The following is a 22,083-nucleotide window of genomic DNA, read 5'->3' on the forward strand; positions in this document are numbered from 1 at the left end:
TGGGTATAGATTTTTGTTTTGGAAATCATTTTTCCTCAGGAATTTGAAGCATTTCTCCATTGTCTCTAATAACCATGGTTGCCATTAAGAATCATAGTGCCATTCTGACTTTTGATTCTTTCCATGTTTCATATATTTGTCTTCCCCCCTATTCTGGAAGCTTGTAAGATTATCCTTTACCCTGTTACTGTTTAATTTCATAAATATGTGCCTAGGTTTGTGTTCTTTTTTTCAAATGATGGACACTAATTGGTCCCTTTAATCTTAAAACTTGAGTGCTTATGTCTGGGAATTATTCATTTTAACTTTTTCTTTCCCTTTCCTTCAATGTTTCTTTCTGGAACTCCTATTATTTATGTAATATTTGTCCTTTAACTTTCTTATTTTTATTTTTTGTTTTACTTTTTTGAGAGATTTCCTCCTTTATCACATGGTTCTTCTGTTGAATTTTTGTTTTAGCTAAAGAAAAGAGCTAAACTGTTATGAATTGTTAGCCATCCTTTCTTACCCTTTCTCCCCTTATTCCCTGTAGTCTTGTAACCTCCTCTTTTTGGATGCTTGTTGTTGCTGGGTGGGTTTTCGGTATTATTTTGTTTTATTTTTTATTTTAAAGTTTTCTTCTGTTGGCTGCATTTTATGTTTACTCTGAATTTTTTTTTTTGGTATTGTTTTGGTCTTCATTGTTCATATTGGAGGCTCTCCTCAATATCTTAATGGCCATTCGTATTAAAAACTGATGTTAAAAAGCTCATTAGAAGAGCTTTTTGACTAGAAAAGGATGAGCTTTTCATTGGGGAATCCCCAAATGTCATTATGTGGAGGACATCTTTCTGACCTTTTAAATTTTTAAAAGAAACAAAGAACTGTCCATTCTTCTGCTGTGAGTGTTGCGGAGGTTTAAACCTGGCTACCATGTTTTTGGCATGAACAAGGGAAGGAGAATAATGTACTCAATGCTTAGTATGTAGACTTTATCTCAATCTATCTGGTTTCCATATGGCGCCTTTCCCCCACCTTCTACTGTTTTTGGTTTCCCTAGGTTAAACTTTGGTTCAATTTCTCTTGTAGAATAAAACTATAATCTCATGGTGGGGGATAGTAACAGGGTGGCATGGGATGGGGAGAGAATCAGGGCATGTCACCATGCCTTATACAGTCTTTCAACCAGTGTCCCCATTTTTAGCTATCATGTCACACTTATCCCCACCTTCTAAGGTACCTGATCTTTTTAATTCCTGAGACATTCTGGGATTTTGTGGACACCCCTCTTTAGGTCCTTGGTATTCAGCTTTCTCTGTTTCGTTAGCTTCTTCACTTTATTTTTTGCTTCTAGAAGTATGTTCACATTGTTTGCTGTTTCTCTTTCATTCTGTTTGTCCTGGTGGGTTAATATATCTTTATGTCTTTGGACTCATTTTGATTGAGGATACTATTTGTGTTCAGTTCACCATGTTTTAACCAGGACATCTCCTCTACTTACTTTCCCTTTTCCAAAAATTGCTTGAAATCCTCGTCTTCTGTTTCTCTCTCTCTCTTATTCTCTTTGTTCTTATTATGTAATACATTTTATTTTTTTTTAATTTATTTATTTATTAATTAATTTATTTTTGGCTGCATTGGGTCTTCGTTGCTGTGCACGGGCCTTCTGTAGTTGCGGCGAGCGGGGGCTGCTCTTCATTGCGGTGAACGGGCTTCTCATTGCAGTGACTTTTCTTGTTGCAGAGCACGGACTCTAGGCGCACGGGCTTCAGTAGTTGTGGCACGTGGGCTCAGTAGTTGTGACTCTTGGGCTCTAGAGCACAGGCTCTGTAGTTGTGGCACACGGGCTTAGTTGCTCCACAGCATGTGGGATCTTCCCGGACCAGGGCTCGAACCTGTGTCTCCTGCATAGGCAGGCAGATTCTTAACCACTGCACCATCAGGAAGGCCCCTGGAATACCTTTTAAATTCCTTTCCTTTCATGTTAGAAGGGTTTTCATAGAAACAAGTAATAAATATGATTAATTTGCCACATTTAACCACATGTACCTTTCCAAACTCTGGTTGTTGCTTCGGTTTTTGCTTGCTAAAGAATTGCTCTTCTCAAGAACTGTGGGGTGTATTCATTAGTCAGTTCATCCATTTATTCATTAATTCATAAGCTACTTATTATATGTTAGGCACAATGCTAGGTGCTAAGAATGCAAAGATTAATAAGATATGGTCCTTGCCATTAAGGAGCTTACACTCTGGGTATTCATGATTCTAATCTCAGATTTTCATGGTGTTTCTAAGTTACATTAAAATTTTGAGTTATTTTGTGACATAATATATTTTCATAGAGCCAGGGAGATTTTTAACTTGCTCCCAAATTTATCTAAATAGCCAGAAAAACAGTTCTTGGACTCATATGTTTATCTCTGTAATTCCAGAAGTACTTTATTTAGGTGAGTAGTTTGCCTCAGTTTATTCACCTGTTTTTGGTCCTGACCACAATTACTTTGATGATTCAAATACATCTTTTTTTTTAAATGGGTGCAAAGTAGTATCTCATTGTGATTTTTAAAAAATATTTATTTATTGGGGCTTCCCTGGTGGTGCAGTGGTTAAGAATCCGCCTGCCAATGCAGAGGATACGGGTTCGAGCCCCAGTCCGGGAAGATCCCGTGTGCCGTGGAGCAACTAAGCCCGTGTGCCACAACTACTAAGCCTGTGCTCTAGAGCCTGTGTGCCACAACTACTGAGCCCACATGCCACGGCTACCGAAGCCCGTGCACCTAGAGGCTGTGCTCCACAGCAAGAGAAGCCACTGCAATGAGAAGCCCACGCACTACAACGAAGAGTAGCCCCTGCTCGCCACAAATAAAATAAAGCCTGAGCACAGCAACAAGGACCCAATGCAGCCAAAAATAAAATTAATTAATTAATTTAAAAAATTTATTTATGTATTTTGGCTGCGCCAGGTCTTAGTTGCGGCATGTGGGATCTTTTTTAGTTGAGGCATGTAGGCTTCTTAGTTGCGGCACACAGGCTTCATAGTTGTGGCATGTGGGCTTCTTAGTTGTGGCATGCAAACTGTTAGTTGCGGCATGAATGCGTAATCTAGTTCCCCAACCAGGGATTGAACCTGGGCCCCCTGCATTGGGAGTACGGAGTCTTACCCACTGGACCACCGGGGAAGTCCCTCAAATACATCTTAAGATTTGGTTTGCTTAAGAAACACAAAACATTACTTCCATCTATGTGAATTTCTTCTACACATTTGAACTCCTTTTCACTGAATTGATTCCTAGTGCTTCAGAATCTGCTATTTTACAGAGCTCAAAGAGCTTTACTAACAGGAGATGAACACACTCTTGAGAAGCCATCTGTCCCATGCACGTGGCTCAGCTGCATCTGAATTCCTATACTGTCTTAAATCAATACAGCAGCCTCTTTTTTCTTCCTGCAGTTTCAAGTTTAGAGCACTCGATTGTCCAGTTATACTGGTAAACATGTAAGGTCTTCTGAGCAGCATATTTTATCTCAGGACACTGGGCTTTCTAAAATTCTTGATCTCTACAGTTAGTTCCCTAAATGTTAAACATTTCCAAAACCAACTGTCTGACTTCATTGAAGAAATAAATTCTTCATGTTTCTTCCGGCATTTTCCATATCTTTCATTCCATCAACTGACTATGGTTAGGGTGAAAAAAATCACAATTTGTTGATTCCTCTTTTCCACAGCTTGATTACATTGTAATGTACAGTCTGCTCTTTTCATGGTGATACCTTTCTTGAGTTTCAGAGCATCCTAATATTTCAGGATTTGGGGAACAAGTTTATGTTTTATTTATCTAGACTGTTGCTCTTTATCAATTCTATTTGTAAGTTCTCTTAGTGTTTTCACTCTGAATAATTCCAATTTTTCATTCTTTTTTCCTATAATAGAACTTCCCTACTTCATTTTCTCCCTCTGGCATTTTTTTTTTTTTTTTTTTTTGCGGTACGCAGGCCTCTCACTGTTGTGGCCTCTCCAGTTGCGGCGCTCAGGCTCCGGACACGCAGGCTCGGCGGCCATGGCTCAAGGGCCCAGCCGCTCCGCGGCACGTGGGATCTTCCCAGACCGGGGCACAAACCCGTGTCCCCTGCATTGGCAGGCGGACTCTCAACCACTGCACCACCAAGGAAGCCCGCCCTCTGGCATATTTACATTAAATTATTCCCATTTCTAAACATTTTCTAGTCTGTGGTATTCTTCTTGGGTGATAGAACCAGAACTACACACTGGATTACATATATGGTTTATCATTATTTAATATGAGAATGGAATATTCTAAATTTCTCCAATTTCTATCATTTGTCAAATTGTTTAGTTGTTAAACACTCCAATATTGTATTGGGAAAACAAAATGCTACAGCCACCTTTAGAAAAAAAGTTTGGCTGTTTCTTATAAAGTTAGATATGTATAAACTATAAAACATTAAGGAAAAAATGAAAGATTTAAATAAGTGAAGTGGAATACTGTGTTCATGGACTGGAAGACTCAATGTTTTTGAAATGACCTTTTTTCTCAAATTGTTGTATAGATTCAATGCAATAATAATCAGATTACCAGTAGAATTTTTACTATACCATGCATTCTGCCTCCCGCCATGACTATGATGCCAGCCCAACTGCCTCTACTTCATCTCCTTTTGTTTCTCTTATTTTGTTTTCTCCCTTTGTTTCTCTGTCACTCCCTTTTACAACCTTAGTCCTTCCCTTAATTAACTAATAGTTGGAATTCTCCTGTACTGTGTCTGCTGAGCCCATTTTACAAGAATAGAGCATTGTTTTCTAGATATTGAATGAGAGGAATTGACTGAGTGGAATCCAGCTTTCCTCAGAATGTCCTTAGTCTGGTGACATAGGTCTTGATTTGCTTTTATGGTCCAGTTTATTCAGAATTAAGGTGTCATGAGGGTAAGCTCTGGGAGGAAGGGATTTTCTCATTAACGTCTCATGAGTTATTTCTTGGGAGATACAGAGTCTTTTGTTTGTGCAGCACCTTCTTGGATCATGTGGAAAAAAAGAGATATGGTGAACTGAAGATTGTATGTTAAATCTTACTTTCTGCTTGTCCTGAGGTATAGCTTACTGCCAGATTCTGTTGAATTTCTTTCTTTCTGCTGTTTTTTTCTAGGCCTTTGTTAATTCTTTTTAGGATCAGTCATCCAAGTCAAGGTTGATAATGTGAGGTTGGCTTAACACCTTCAGGGCCAGATTCCAGGGTCAGGTAGGGAAGCATGGATTCTCAAGGGCTCAAACGAAGCTCTGGGCCTCTAGACTCTTTGACATTAATTTTCTTCCCGGGTCCTCCTTAGTCTTGTCAGAAATTCCAGTTTTGTCCTAAGTGTTCAGGAACAGCCAGATGGAAGAGATGCACAGGACAAGGTATGGGGAAAGGTTGTGGAGCTACCATGCCCTCTCTAGGTGCTCCACTCTCCCTGAAATCTCCATGTGTTCACCAACCTGGAAGCCTGGTAGTCAATTGATTTTTGGCAAAGATGCAAGGCAGTCCTATGGAGAAAGTTGTCTTTCAACAAATGTTTCTGGAACAATTAGATATACAAATGCAAAAAAAAAAAAAAAAAAGAAAGAAGGAAAAGCAGTAGCAGCAGCTCAGTTCATTTCTCACACCTTATGTAAAATTTAACTAAAAATGGGTTTTAGAGGATTCTGGAAAGTGGTGCGGTAGGAAACATCAGGAATCTGTCTCCCCACCTAGACAATAATTGCACTGGCAGAGTCTGTCTGATGTCAGTATTTTGAAAATCTGGAGTATATTGAAGACTTGCAACTTCCAGGGGAAGACTTAGATAATAAACTGTGGTTAATTTCAGTCAATTCCAACTCTTGACACAGTAAACAGCTACCCATCGCCCACCTCCAGCCTCGTGGCAGACAGCTATATACGTGTTCCTGGAGCAACTTGCACACAGCTTGTGGGAGCCAGGCTGGGCAAATAGACCCCTGTTCTCCAAATTATCAAAGATCTGTACTCTGATCACTGATTGCTGCTTCTGATCACGGAAGTGCAGATGAAGTGGGAGCATCCATTGTTGTTTCACCTTTCCCTATTATTGCAAGCCCTTTCCCCTCCAGATTATGTCACTTCCAGGTAATTTAAGAGGCTAGTGCCATTTATCTCCTCACTTCACTTTTCTGTTTTTCCCCTTTTGGGGGCCAGACATTAGGACATTCAAAAATAACTATATACATGGGTAACATTTGAAAGGGACCACATATGCCCAGGAAAAGGCACAGGCTCAGAAAAGAACTGAAAAGACCTTAAGTTTATACCTCAGGCGGATCCTTAGCACAGAGACAGTCTACAAAAATTTAAAAAAAGAAAAAAGAAAAATGAAAAACAAAACCACAATAAGCAATAACAACAACAACAAAAAAACAGTAGAACATGGGGAAGGGGAGAATCTGGTTTATAGAGTTACCATATTATTAGATTCAAATGTCCAAATTTCAACAAAAATATCACAAGGCATACAAAGGAAAAGGAAAGTATGGCCCATTCATAGGAAAAAAATAAAATAGAAACTGCCCCGGAAAGGACCTGATGGCAGATCTCCTAGACAAAGACTAAAACAACTGTTTCAAAGATTCTCAAAGGAACTAAAGGAAGATGTGGAGAAAGTCCAGAAAATGATGAATGAACAAAATGGAAATATTAATAAAGAGATAGAAAACCTAAAAAAGAATCCTAAAAAGAAATTCTGTATCTGAAAAGTAAAATAACTGAAAGGAAAATTTTCCTAGAGGAATTCAAAGGCACATTTGAGCAAGCAGAATTAAGAATCAGAGAACTTGAAGATAGGACAATGGAAATTTTCAAGTCTGAGGAACAGAAAGAAAAAAGAATGAAGAAAAGTGAACAGAACCTAAGGGATCTGTGTGAACCATGAAACAGAGCAGCAGGTGGATTGTAGTGTCCCAAGAGAAGAGAGAAAAAAGGGGCTGAGAATATTTGGAGAAATAAGGACTAAAAACTTCCCAAATTGGATGAAAGATATGATTATAAACATCCAAGAAGCACAACAAACTCCAGAATAAGATAAACTGAAGGTGGCCCATATCCAGATACATTATAATCCAGCTTTCTAAAGACAAAGACAAAGAGAATCTTGATAGCAAGAGCAAAGCCACTTGCCACATAGAAGCGATCCTTAAAATGATTATCAGCTGATGTTTTATCAGAAACTTTGGAGGCCAGAAGGCAGTGAGCTCATATTACCATATGATTCAGCAATTTCACTTCCGGGTATATACCCAAAAGAATTAAAAGCAAGGTCTTGAAGAGATATTTGTACCCTTGTTCATAGCAGTGTAACTCACAATAAGTTAAACATGGAAGCAAACCAAGTGTCCATCAACGGACGAATAGAGTAGCAAAATGTGGTTTATACATCCAGTGGAATTTTCAGTCTTAAAAAAGAAGGAAATTCCGACATGTGCCACAACATGAATGAACCCTGGACATTATGTTAAGTGCAATAAACCAGTCTCCAACAGACAAATACTGTATGATTCCACTTATATGATGTACTTAGAGTAGTCAAAATCATAGAGACAGAAAGTAGAATGGTGGTTGCCCTGGGTTGCGGGTCAGAGGGAATGAGGAGTTACTATTTAATGTGCATAGAGTTTTGGTTTTACAAGATGAAAAGAGTTGTGGAGATGACCTGTCGTGATGGTTGTATAGCATTATGTATTTATTTAATACCATTGAACTGTTTACTTAGTAATGGTCAAGATGGTAAATTTTATATTATGTGTATTTACCATAATTTAAAAATTGAAAAATCAATTAAAAATGGATTGTAAACTAAAATATAAAACCTAAAACTATAAAACTCAAAGAAAATAAAAGAAAAACACATTGTGACCTGGGGTTAGGCAAACATTTTTTTCTATAGGACACAAAAAACATGAACTGTGAAAGATAAAAGTGATGAATTTTACTTCATAAATATTGAAAAGGTCTCTTCCAAAGATACTGGTAAGAGAATGAATGGACAAGCCACAGATGAGTAGAAAATATTTGTGGGAATTTCCTGATGGTCCAGTGGTTAGGACTCTGTGCTTCCACTGCAGGGGGCATGGGTTCCATCCCTGGTTGGGGAAGTAAGATCTCACATGCCCCTCAACGTGCCAAAAAAAAAAAAAAAAGGTACACACACACACACACATATTTGTAAAGCACATATTTGATAAAGGAATATATATATTCATATATGTCTATAAAATATAAATTTTAAAATATAAAAAGGAATTTATAAAAGAATATATCAAATGTCTCAAAACTCCATTATAAAAGAAAAAAAAATTTTTTAATGGTTGAAAGAGAGGCCTCACCAATAAAATAAGGTGAGGTCAAATAAGCACTTGAAAAGATGCTCAACATCATTCGTCATTAGAGAAGTGCTAGTTAAAACCACAGTAAATACCAGTACACATGCATTAGTACAGGTAAAATTTTTACAGACTGACAATACCAAGTGATGGTAATGTATGATGCTGAACAACTGAAATTCACATACATTGCTGATGGGAATGCAAAATGGCATAGGAACTTTGGGAAAAAGTATGCCAATTTCTTATAAAGTTAAGCATACACTTAACATACAACCCAGCGATCCCATTTTGGATATTTAGTCAAGATAAATGAAAACATATGTCCTTTCAAAAATATGTATGCAAATGTTTACAGCAGTTTTATTTATAGTCACTTAAAACTTGAAACAATCCAGATGTCCTTCAACTGGTGAATGTACAAACAAATGATAAAATATCCATGCAGTGGAATATATTACTCACAATAAAAAGGAATGAACTACTAATACACTCAATAACATAGGTGAATTTCAAATGCAGTATGCAAAGTGAAAGAAATCAGATTTAAAAGGCTGCATACTGTATGATTCTATTTATGTACCATTCTGAAACGTGCAAAACTGTAGGAGCAGAAAACAGATCAGTGTTTCCCAGGAGCTGGGAGTAGAAGAAAGGGATTGCTGCAAAAGTACACAAGGGAACTTAACTTCTAAAAAAGAAGTCAGAGGGTAATTTCCAAGGTCCAAAGTTAACTCTGTGTGTGCGCGCGTGTGTGTGTTCATGAACACAGATAAGCATGCATGTTCTTTGCCATAAACTTCCAATTTCATCATCATAAGCTAATATCAAGTGCCTATGTAGAAATGCCTCTTTTTAATTATACATGGTCAAAAAGACATACAAAAAAGTTTATGTTTATTGTTTAGAAAAGGAGAAACGAGTTTTTACTTACTTTGTAAATCTGAATGAGAAAATGGCTGTATTAATTCCAAAAAAGTTTTAAAGGTTCATGTTTCATAACTTCTTTAGAGACATTTGAAATTTTGTTGTTGTTGTTGTTAATTTTAGGTTGTTAGGAATTACATTTTCTTTATGTTTAAATGTTTAATTATACCCTAAGGCATACTGCTGCTGCTTGGTCTTTAAAAAATATTTTTTTCTTATTCGTTTACACCTTTCCTCTTTCATCTATACACCTTTTTTGCCATTGTACTTACAGACTTGTTTTATAATTTTCTTTCCTTCCCATAAAACTAATGAACCTTAAACTTCAGAATCACTCACTTACATATAGGCCCATTTCAAGGCTCTGGGAAGGACCTCGGCAATTTTCACAATTTTGTGTCCTGTCAAATTTATAGATGTAGGCTACTTTAATCTCAATAGATTGAAAGATCTTTTTTCAGTCCATCATTTATATATATATATTTTTATATATATGTATGTATATATACACACACATGTATATATATATTTGTGTGGTGGTGTTGGGTGTCAGCGAGCATTTTCTGGATCAGGCTAAGAGGAAACTCTATTGGGGGTACACTTAGTTTGAGTTTATGTGGTTCTCCGTAATTTCCATTTTTAGGTATTTTTAGGTGATAGCTAGCCATCCCAATGTAGGAATGGCTTCCAGGAACACGCACAGTGCAAGGATGGCAGTTGTACTGCAGTGTGAGCTTGTCCTCTGGCACTCACGCTGGAAGGATATAAGTAATGGAAGACAAGCAAGGTTGAAAGGTACAGAGCCAGAGGATTAATCTGTAAATAATTCCAATTCTTACAGCTCATATATAGCAGAAACTTGATGGAAGTTTTTTCAAATTTGACAATTCCAAAAAATTTTACACAACATGGTAATGATAAGTTATGAACCTGAAAGAAACTTTTAAAAATTATTAATAGAAAATAAAATTTGGTCATCGATGCTTGAGTAAAGTCTGAATTATCCTATTTCTTTAAAGAATATATTACAGAGGCAATCAAAGGGTAAGCAGTAGAAAATGTGGGAAAAGCATTATAGATGTGTGTCCAGTTAACTAATAAAAATGTGTTCTTTCCCTGGATTTGGAAACAAGTGTAGGTGTTTATAAATATTTTTTTTTAAATAAGTTTATTTATTTTTATTTTTGGCTGCATTGGGTCTTTGTTGCTGTGCACAGGCTTTCTCTTGTTGCGGCGAGTGGGAGCTACTCTTCGTTGTGGTGTGCGGGCTTCTCATTGCAGTAGCTTCTCTTGTCATGGAGCACGGGCTCTAGGCCTGTGGGCTTCAATAGTTGTGTCACACGGGCTCAGTTGTTGTGGCTCGCGGGCTCAGTAGTTGTGGCTTGCGGGCTTAGCTGCTCCGCGGCATGTGGGATCTTCCCAGACCAGGGCTCGAACCCGTGTCCCCTGCATTGGCAGGTGGATTCTTAACCACTGAGCCACCAGGGAAGCCCCTATAAATTTTTTAAATTGTGAAATTTGTTGTGATTTTTTTCTGAATTGAATTTTTTTAATTACAAAAGCATTATTTGCTTATTATAAACAGGTAGACAAAGTACAGGCGTACTTCATTTTATTGTGCTTCTCAGATACTGTATTTTTTCATAAATTGAAGGTTCTGGCAACCCTGCATCTAAGCAAGTGTATCAGCACCATTTTTCCAGTGGTGTTTGCTCACTTCATGTCTCTATGTCACACTTGGGTAATTCTCATAATATTTCACATGTTTTCATTATTATTATAGCTGTTACGGTGTCTGTGATCAGTAATCTTTGATGTTATTATTGCGAAAATATGACTCACTGAAGCTGAGTATTTTTTAGCAATAAAATATTTTTATTAGGGTATGTACTTTTCTTTTAGACGTAATGCTGTTGTGCACTTAAGAGACTACAGTATACTTTTATATACAACTTTTGTATGCAACTTGTATATAACTTTTTTTTTTTTTTTTTTTATGGTACGCGGGTCTCTCACTGCTGCGGCCCCTCCTGCTGCGGAGCACAGGCTCCGGACGCGCAGGCTCAGCGGCCATGACTCACGGGCCCAGCCGCTCCGCGGCATGTGGGATCCTCCTGGACCGGGTCGCGAGCCCGTGTCCACTGCATCGGCAGGCGGACTCTCAACCACTGCGCCACCAGGGAAGCCCTGTATATAACTTTTATATACACTGCGAAACCAAAAACTTTGTGTGACTAGCTTTATTGTGATATTCACTTTATTGTGGTGGTCTGGAACTGAACCCACAGTATCTCTGAAGTATGCCTCTAAAAACAAAATGGGAGTTAAAAAAAAAGTTTTTATGTCAACCCTTTTAATCCCCACCACCATTACCCCCAAGATTAGCAATGTTATATTTTGCTGCATATTCTTCCAGCGCTGTTTCCATTATTATACAGACATACACATGTACACACACATATACATAATCTTTCGTATCAAACATATTACTCTACAACTTCTGTTTTTCATTTATTTTATACCTTTGACATTTTTCTTACTCCATACATATAATCAACTGCTTCTTAATGAATAGTTGCTTAATAGTCCGTGTTTGGCATGACCTACATTTTATTCAACCATTCCCCCAAAATAGTGGACTTTCACATTTTACGCATTTTATAAACTAAAGATCAGGAAAGAAATGGCTAAGACCTAAAGTCAAGAATGTTTCCTAGTCCCAGAATCTCCTGCTTTTGTACACCATACTCCCCAACACACACACACACACACACACACACACAAATTTGTTCTTTTTACTTCATTAAAAAAAAGCCTCATAGACCTCTGAAAATTCCTTGGCCTTAGGCACTTAAAAGCTCCCCAGCCCAAGATCTCAAGCAGTCTGACATCAGCGCAGGCACCCTTAGCTCAGAAGATCTGTTGCCCTAGTGGGCTTTGGGGAGGGAATCCTGGAAATGTGCAGGGTAGAAACTGAAATATGCAACACCCCCTTTTTTAAATTAATAAACTTTATTTTTTAGGAGCAGTTGTAGGTTCTCAGCAAAATTGACTAGAAAGTGCAAGGAGTTCCCATATACCCCCTCTTCTCACAAATGCACAACCTCCCACACTATTGAAATTCTGCAACACAATGCACATTTGTACTATCATTGAACTCCATTGACACATCATTATCACCCTATGTCCACAGTTTACATTAGGGGTCACTCTTGGTATTAAACATTCTATGGGTTTTGACAAAGGTGCAGTGGCATGTATCCACCTTTGTTAGAATAGTTTCACTGCCCTAAAGATTCTCTGTGTTCCACCTAATCATCTCTCCCTCCCCTGTAAGCCCTAGCAAGCATTTATCTTTTTAGTGTCTCCATAGTGCCTTTTCAAGAATGTTTTTTGGTTGGAATCATATAGTGTTGCCTTTTCATATTAACTTCTTTCACTTAGTTATATACATTTAAGTTTCTTCCACATTTTTTCATGACTTGATAGTTCTACCATTTTGCATTCCCGCCAGCAATAAATGAGATTTCCTATCGCTCCACGTCCTTGTCAGCATTTGGTGTCATCAGTGTTTTGGATTTTAGCCATTCTAATAGAGGTATAGTGGTATCTCATTGTTTTAATTTGCAATTCCCTAATTACTTATGATGTTGTAAATCATTTCATATGCTTACTTGAAATCTGTGTATCTTTCTTGGTGAGATGTCTGTTCAGGTCTTTTGCCATTTTTTTTAAAAAAATAACTTTATTTATTTATTTTTGGCTGCGTTGGGTCTTCGTTGCTGTACACAGGCTTTCTCTAGTTGCGGGAGGGGGGCTACTCTTCGTTGTGGTTCGCGGGCTTCTCGTTGGCGGAGCATGGGCTCTAGGTGCACAGACTTCAGTAGTGGCGGCACGTGGGCTCAGTAGTTGCGGTGCACAGCCTCCACGGTGCAGGCTTAGTAGTTGTGGCTCATGGGCTTAGTTGCTCTGCGGCATGTGGAATCTTCCCGGACCAGGGTTTGAACCCGTGTCCCCTGCATTGGCAGGCAGATTCTCAACCACTGCGCCACCAGGGAAGTCCTGCCATTTTAAAATTGAGTTACTTGTTTTCTTATTCTTGGGTTTTAAGAGTTCTTTGCATATTTTGGATAATAGTCCTTCATTAGTGTGTCTTCTGCAAATATTTTTCTCAGTCTGGAGTTTATCTTTCCATTCTCTTCACATTGTCTTTCAAAGAGCAAAAGTTTTAATTTTAATGAAGTCCATCCAGCTTATCAATTATTTCTTTTATACATCATGCCTTTGGTATTGTATCTAAAAAGTCATCACTATACCATGGTCTAGCAACACTATACTACTTCATGAATAGTGCAAGTATCTTATATTAACAAAATAATCCTCATTCTTCCCTCTAGTACCTTGTATCATTGCTGTCACTCATTTCAGTTATACGTAAGCATATAGAGAGAGAGATAATGGAATACACTGTTGCTATTATTATTTTGAGCAAACTGTGATCTGTTAGATCAATTAAAAATAAGAAAAATAAAAGTTTTTATTTTACTTTCACTCATTCATTCTCCAATTCTCTTGCCTTCTTTATGTAGATCTGATATTCTGACTTACATCATTTTTCTCTTTCTAAAGATCTTCATTTATTTATTTATTTTCTCTTCACAGGGACTTTTATTTTTCTCACTTGGTTCTTTTTTTTTTTTAACATCTTTATTGGAGTACAATTGCTCTACAATGGTGTTAGTTTCTGCTGTATAACAAAGTAAATCAGCTACACATATACATATATCCCCATTCGTCCTCCCTCTTGCGTCTCCCTCTCACCCTCCCTATCCCACCCCTCCAGGTGGTCACAAAGCACTGAGCTGATCTCCCTGTGCCATGTGGCTGCTTCCCACTAGCTATCTATTTTACATTTGGTAGTGTATATATGTCCATGGCACTGTCTCACTTTGTCCCAGTGAAGATCTTCATTTAATATTTCTTGCAAAGCAGGTCTTAGGAACAAATCCCCTCAATTTTTGTTTGTCTGAGAAAGTCTTTGTTTCACCTTGACTTCTGATGGATAATTTTGCAGGATACAGAATTCTAGGGTGGTGGGGTTTTCTCTGAACACTTTAAATATTTTACTCTACTCTCTTCATGCTTTCGTTTCAGAGGAGAAGTTATATATAATTCTTATTTTTGCTCCCATATATGTAAGGTGTTTTATTTTTTTTTCCCTGACTTCTTTCAGTGTTTTTTCCCTTATTTTTGATTTTCTGAAGTTTGAATGTGGTATGCCTGGGTGTAGTTTTTTGGTGTTTATCCTGCTTGATATTCTCTGAGCTTTCTGGATTTGTGGTTTGGTATCTGACTTTAACTAGGGGAAATTTTCAGTCATTATTATTTCACTCATAACTTTCATGATTATGAGTCTGGGGCTGACAATTGAGAGAGTATGAGATAATAGGAAGAACTAATTTCCGGTATTTAGTGATGTTTTATGACTATCATCTAATCTCATAAAACTGATAAAGCATGAGAGAATCCTGGTTTAGTATTGTATTTCCAAGCTGAATTTTTAAGAACACTTAAAAACCATAACAGGGACTTCCCTGGTGGTCCAGTGGGTAAGACTCCATGCTCCCAGTGCAGGGGTCCTGGGTTCAATCCCTGGTCAGGGAACTAGATCCCACATGTATACCGCAACTAAGAGTTTGCATGCAGCAACTAAGAGTCTGCATGCCACAGCTAAGAACTCTGCATGCTGCAACTAAGAAGTCCACATGCTGCTACTAAAAAAGATCCTGGGGACTTCCCTGGTGGTCCAGTGGCAAAGAGTCCACCTGACAATGGAGGGGATGCAGGTTTGATCCCTGGTCGGGGAACTACAATCCCACATGCCATGTGGCAAGTAGGCCCACACAGCACAACTAGAGCCCACGTGCTGCAAACTACAGAGCCCATGTGCTCTGGAACCTGTGCACCACAACTACAGAGGCCACGTGCCCTGGAGCCTGCCTGCCACAGCTAGAGAAGAGAAAACCCACATGCCACAACCAGAGAGAAGCCCACGCACTGCAACAAAGAGCCTGTATGCCACAACTAAGACCCGACACAGCCAAAAATAAATTAAATAAATAATAAATCTTTAAAAAAAAAAAATCCTGCATACTGCAATGAAGACCTAGTGCAGCCAAAATAAATAAATAAATAAACAAACAAATAAATAAATCTTAAAAATAAAGTAAGAGTTTATGGTATTGGAAGAGGGAAACATCATTGCTCATATTTTTCTTGAAAGTTTTTAAGGAAGGGAATAATATAATTTGCATTTTAGAAACTAAACTTAGCGTTGTGTGGGAGCAATTAGAAGGTAGGAGATGGAGTAATTCATAACTACCAACTTGCCTTGGTGTACACCTATCCAGGTAAAGAGAATTTGACTGTATGAGGAGTTCTGTTTAATACCTTTTTTTAGCTTATGAGCTATTTCTTCACATTTTATTTGTGGTAAGAGTCACTATTCCACCATCTTTGTAGCTGTGTTGTATTGCATGTCATGTTACATTTACCTTCATAATACTTACAGTTTTCTAATTTAAGGCATTTAAGATCTTGTGCATTCATCTTCCTCAAATGTTGTGGGGGTTTTGTTTGTTCATTTACTTTACTTGGTCTTTATTGCTCCTTATGGGCTTTTATTTATTTACTTTGTGTTAAAGATTGACATGCACAAATATTAAATAACTTTTTTTTCTCAGAACTTAGTCTTACATATATAGTACATAATAGGTGTAAGTGACCATAATAAGAGCAGGGAAGTAGTAGTATTGTAGAGCAGTGTTTCTCAACCCTGTTGACCTTAATGCCCACGTTTTGTAATAAATATTGTGTAATGCTCCCCTAATACTGAAACAAAATACATAGATATAATAATCTATGTCTACTGGTAATTTTTTAAAAAACTAATACAACCCAGCATAACACAGGGGAAAAATAAAAATTATGCAAACTAAAATAATATGTACTTTTGAATGTAAATAGATAGGAGCTTTTCCATTTGTAATTTTCTTGTTTCTAGTTGTGGTCTTTTCCACCTAGAGAAGTTCCTTTAGCATTTGTTGCAAAGCTGGTCTGGTCGTGCTAAATTCTCTTAGCTTTTGCTTGTCTATAAATCTTTTGATTTTGTATTTTCTTGATTCGTGCCTCTATTCTTTTTCTGAGATGTTGCATCATCTGTACTATCATTACTCTGAATTCTTTTTCAGGTAGATTGACTCTCTCCACTTCACTTAGTTGTTCTTCTGGGGTTTTGTCTTGTTCCTTCATCTGGGACATACTCCTCTGCTGTCTCATTTTGTCTAACTTATTGTGATTGTGGTTTCCGTTCCTCTGGCTGCAGGGCTATAGTTCTTCTTGCTTCTGCTATCTGCCCCCTCATGAATGAGGCTGTGTAAGAGGCTTTGCAGGCTTCAGCGGGGAGGGACTGGTACCTGCCCACTGGTGGGTGGAGCTGGTTCTTGTCCCTCTGGTGGGCAGAGCCGTGTCAGGGGGTGTGTTTATTGGGAAGCTGTGTGCTTAGAAGACTTTAAACAGCCTGTCTGCTGATGGGTGGGGCTGTGTTCCCACCCTGTTGGTTGTTTGGCCTGAGGCGTCCCAGCACTGGAGCCTGCAGACTGTTGGCTGAGGCCAGGTCTTGGTGAGAAAATGGTGGCCTCCAGAAGGGTTCACACCAATGAGTACTTCTCAGAACTACTGCCACCCGTGTCCTTGTTGCTGCAGTGAGCCACAGCTGCTCCCCACCTTCGCAGGAGACCTTCCAATACTAGCAAATAAGTCTGGCCCAGTCTCTTACGAGGTCACTGATTTTTTTCCCCTGGGTCCTGGTACGCACGAGACCCTGTGTGTGCTCTCCAAGACTAAAGTTTCTGTTTCCCCCAGTCCTGTGGAATTCCTGCAGTCAAACCCCAGTAACCTTCAAAGCCAGATTCTCTGGCTGGGGAGCTTGACGTGGGGCTCAGAACTTTCACTCCTGTAGGAGAATTTCTGTGGTATAATTACGTTCCAGCTTGTGGGTTGCCCACCTGGCATGTATGGGATTTGATTTTATCACAGTTGTGCCCCTCCTATGTCTCATTGTGGCTTCTTCTTTGTCTTTGGATGTGGGCTATCTTTTTGGGTAGGTTCCAATGTTTTTTTGTCAATGGTTGTTCAGCAGTTAGTTGTGATTTTGGTGTTTCTTTAAGAAGAGGTGAGCTCACATCCTTCTACTCCACCATCTTGTCTGTATAATCATTAGATAGGAATGACTACACTGGAAGTCAGTTTTAAAAAGAGTGAAATAAGTATATTTATATACTGGCTTTTATTGAATCTAAGACAGCCTTGATTGTAATATGAACTATTATTTTACATACCATTGGGGGAAGAACTGCTACAATTAAACTAATAGATCTCTGTGAATTTCAGAGATATTAAAGGGGGGAATCTGAATCATAAAATTGATGAAAGTTGATGTCTGTATGGAATCATTATAAACACTTGCTCTACAAACACAAGCTAATATAGCTGTGTGTGTTTGCAAGGCAGCTACCTCAGTGTCACTGTTGCCAGTGACATGATTTTCCAAAGTGGCAAACAACTTTGGGTTAATTTTCTAATAAAGCAAAGTACAATATCCTTTTGCGTTAACAGCATTTATGGTTCCTAGAAAATCCATTTTATATTAACACTGTACCAAAAATACTTTGTCCTTACAACCCTGATTCTTGATTCTTACTGCCTTCTCTTAAACATAAAACAGCAGCTTCATGGCTTTAACCCTGCTCTCATCTTTACATTTTTGTTCTGTTTCTGGACTACAGAGGCATTTACCTTGTCTTTATCCCCAAATGTGGATTTTTGTTTTCTCTTTATATTTTACCTATCCTGAGTTTGAAGCAAAGAGGATAAATCAAAGCCTGAACTTACTGACCCTATTTCCTTGGAAGTCTTTTTATTTGAAGTTTAAAAACTATTGCATGTGTCACTTTGATTTTTTAAAAATTCATTAAGAATATAGTTCTAAAATAAAAACCAGCAGCTAAATGCCATAGGCAGCCATCTATACAAAAGTAAGTTTGAGTGGCTACAATAAAAGTAGATGGTGAATAGCTCCTGTTAGGGAAAGACTGGTCACCTTTCTTTATTCACAGTGTGCATCATTCTTCCCAACATAAAGTAACAACCTGCTATAAGGTCCCACTTCTAATGTTATTTAACACAACAAGTTAAATAACATTAGGATTTAACATCTGAAATAAATGGTAACTTAAGCAAACAAAATTATAAATAGAAACAAATGAAAAGACAGCCCACAGAATAGGAGAAATTGTTTGTAAATCATACATTTTATACAGAACTTGTATCTAGATATATTAAGAATTCGTACAACTCAGTATGACAACCGAATTCAGAAATGGGTAAAGTATTTGAATAGGCATTTCTCCAGCAAAGACATACAAATGGGCAGTGAGCACATGAAAAAAAAATGCTTGACATCATTAGTCATCAGAGAAATAGAAATCGAAACCTCAGTGAGATAGCACTTCATACCCACTAGCATGGCTAACCTCAGTGAGATACCACTTCATACCCACTAGCATGGCTAAACTCAAAAAGTCACATAACAAGTGTTGATGAAGATGTGGAGAAATTGGAATCCTTGAACACTGCTGGTTGGAATGTAAACTGGTCTAGCTACTTTGGAAAACAGTCTAGCACTTCCTCAAATGATTAAACGTAGAATTGCCATGCAAGCCAGCCATTCAACTCCTAGGTATATACCCAAGAGAAATGAAAGTATATGTCCACAAAAAAACTTGTACATGAATTTTGATAGCAGCATTGTTTATAAAAGCCCAAAGTTGGAAACAGCCCAAATGTCTATCAACAGATAAATGAATAAACAAAATGTGGTATATCCATACAATGGAATATTATTTGCTACAACATGGATGAATCTTGAAAATATTATGCTAAGTAATAGAAGCTAGTCACAAAAGACTATACAGTGCTGTATGATTCCATATATATGAAAATTCAGAATAGGAAAATCTTTAGAGACAGAAAATAGATTAGTGGTTGCTTAGGGCTGGGTAGACAGGACAGCGGTTAAGGGAGGGATAGCTAAAGGATACGAGGTTCCTTCTTTTTCTTTTTTTTTCTTAATAAATTTATTTGTTTTATGTATTTATTTTTGGCTGCATTGGGGCTTCGTTGCTACGTGCAGGCTTTCTCTAGTTGCGGCAAGGGGGAGGGCTACTCTTCATTGTGGTGCGCAGGCTTCTCATTGCAGTGGCTTCTCGTTGCGGAGCACGGGCTCTAGGCCCACGGGCTTCAGTAGTTGTGGCTCACGGGCTCTGGAGTGCAAGCTCAGTAGTTGTGGCGCATGGGCTTAGTTGCTCCGCGGCATGTGGGATCTTCCCGGACCAGGGCTTGAACCCGTGTCCCCTGCATTGGCAGGCGGATTCTTAACCACTGCGCCACCAGGGAAGCCCGAGGTTCCTTCTTGAGATGATGAAAATGTTCTAAAATTTACTGTGATGGTGGTAGTTGCACATATCTGTGAGTATACTAGAAACCGTTATTGAATTGTACACTTTAAGTGGGTAAATTGTATGGAATTATGAATTATATCTTCGTAAAGCTGTTTTTAAGAAAGAATAGGATATTCCAAAAAGTATGTATAATTTACATCAAATTTAAGGGGAAGAGACCAGGTCTTTACAGGTGGCATCTCTTAGCCCTCCCTCCCCTTCTCATTTGCCTTTTGCACCCCAAACTTGAGTCTGGGGGCTCAGAAGCTAACACTCTTTAAAGTCAATACCACCTCAAGGGGTCTGACTCCAGCTAAAAGAGAAGTGAGGATTAGGGAGGGTGGATGAAAGGATTTCTCTAAACCATCATTTACACCAAGCATAGGGCTTGCAATCAACCAGTGACAAAGCACCCAGGAGGCAACTGGCTACAAAAGCTTCTCTCAATAGGGTGGTTTCTCCTGGAGGGGTGAAGAAACCTCATTGTTACAGGCCTGGTACTGGTAGTGTGTGGCATCTGAAATTAGATTGCTCCGACTTCAAAACAGACCTGTGCATGTGGTGCTCAACTATTTTGTGCTCTGCAGGAGGCAAGTGAGGCCTATGTGGTTAGCCTGTGTGACAACACCTGTGTGCTTTCTATACCAAAGTGGAATAATTGTGCCAAAAGACCTTCACTTAGCATGTTGTACACTTGCCCAATGTTTTGCAAAGGTGGAGAATGTGCTTAAGGATTCATTTTAATGGCAACAAAAAAAGACCCAACATCTTTTTCTCATTTTCTGTAGTCCTAAACATTAGATTTTTTTCCTGTTTAGTTTATTTTTCCAGTTTTATTAAGATATAATTGACAAAAATTAGATTTTTTTTCTTTTTTTTTTCACCGTGAGGTCAAAATGTACTTAAGTATCTTGATTGTGAATGGAAAAATAGGTGACAGAATCGGTTATTGGCAAGTATTTTTCCATTTTCATTAGTGTATAAAGTTTTAATATAAATATGGAGACATAAAGCATTAAAAAGTCAAAATATTTCAATAAACAAGTTTCAGTAATTCAATTTATAACAATTATAACTAAACCTATTAAATTTTTTACAATGCCAGCCCTTAGTTTTTTAAAACAAGTACATTTCTTATTGATGACAACTAAGTGGTGTCTGTCATTTTATCATACAGTAGTTCCATCCATTCACTATACTTTTCTAATCAATTCTACATGCAAATACATGATTTTAATGTTTTTGGTACTATTCCTGTATGTTTGCTATCAAAATACATTAAACTAAAAAAAAACAATGTCAGCCAAGTTCCAGGTTTCTCAAAATGACACTGTTTGCATTATATAACACCAAATCCCACTAAAATGAATAGTTATTTAATTTTTAATATTAGTAATTATAATACAACCTAACAGGAATTTTTCCTTTGTTAATTATTCTCTAGTAGCTATTTTTAGTAGTATTGGCCCCTGGAAGATGATTGGGAATTTTGTGGATTTGTGTGGGGTTGTCACAGTGATTCAGGGATGCCATTAGGCCAGCTGTCCTGATGCCTAAGTTCAATAGGTCCACTCGATTTAATACCTACCCCAGTGCTTGGTGCTTCCAACTCCTGGTCTTCTCAGAGATCTAGAGGATAAGTTCCCTATTGCAAACATTTTAAGTTGTAGCTTACTTTCTTTTGTCGGGTCAGCTACCGCTTGTCTGTCTGACTTAAACGTTTGTTGAAATCACTTATCCTCTGATGTTTTCTCTCCCATCTCTCTTCCATAGGGCATTTGTACCTTTTTTTTTTTTCCTTTGCTGTCAGTCCAGTGGTTCAAAGGAAGAAGAGATCACCAAGTGATCTATCTGCTGTGCTTAACAGTTCAATGGGAGATAATACTGCCTCCTAGAATTTGTAGAAATCATTTTAGTTGGTTTTGGTTGTTACGTATACTGGCTGATGTACTTGCAGTTAGTGCTTATTTAGGGCTAGATCTGCTAAACACACTGCTACGTGTGAGGTCATCCGAAATGCCAGTGGTATTCATAGTTATCTGTTCATCCCACCCTTTTATTAACTCGGTATAAACACTATGTTTAAACACTAACATTTACTACAGCTGAGAGTAATGTGTAATCTTATTCATTACTATTTCTAAAGCTGAGCTTTTTGAAACTAATTTGCATTCAAAAATAAAAGTAAAGGGACTTCCCTGGCAGTCCAGTGGTTAAGACTTCGCCTTC

The 22,083-nt window shown here is 38.0% G+C and overlaps 1 protein-coding gene across 5 annotated transcripts in view; it reads left to right on the plus strand.

Moving 5' to 3' along the window:
* Positions 1-22,083, plus strand: part of ZRANB3 (zinc finger RANBP2-type containing 3) — a 261,611-nt gene that overhangs the window by 161,352 nt on the left and 78,176 nt on the right. The gene's annotated exons all lie outside the window — the stretch shown is intronic.

The sequence above is a fragment of the Globicephala melas genome, chromosome 7, assembly GCF_963455315.2.
Source record: "Globicephala melas chromosome 7, mGloMel1.2, whole genome shotgun sequence".
Taxonomy (NCBI): Eukaryota; Metazoa; Chordata; class Mammalia; order Artiodactyla; family Delphinidae; genus Globicephala; species Globicephala melas.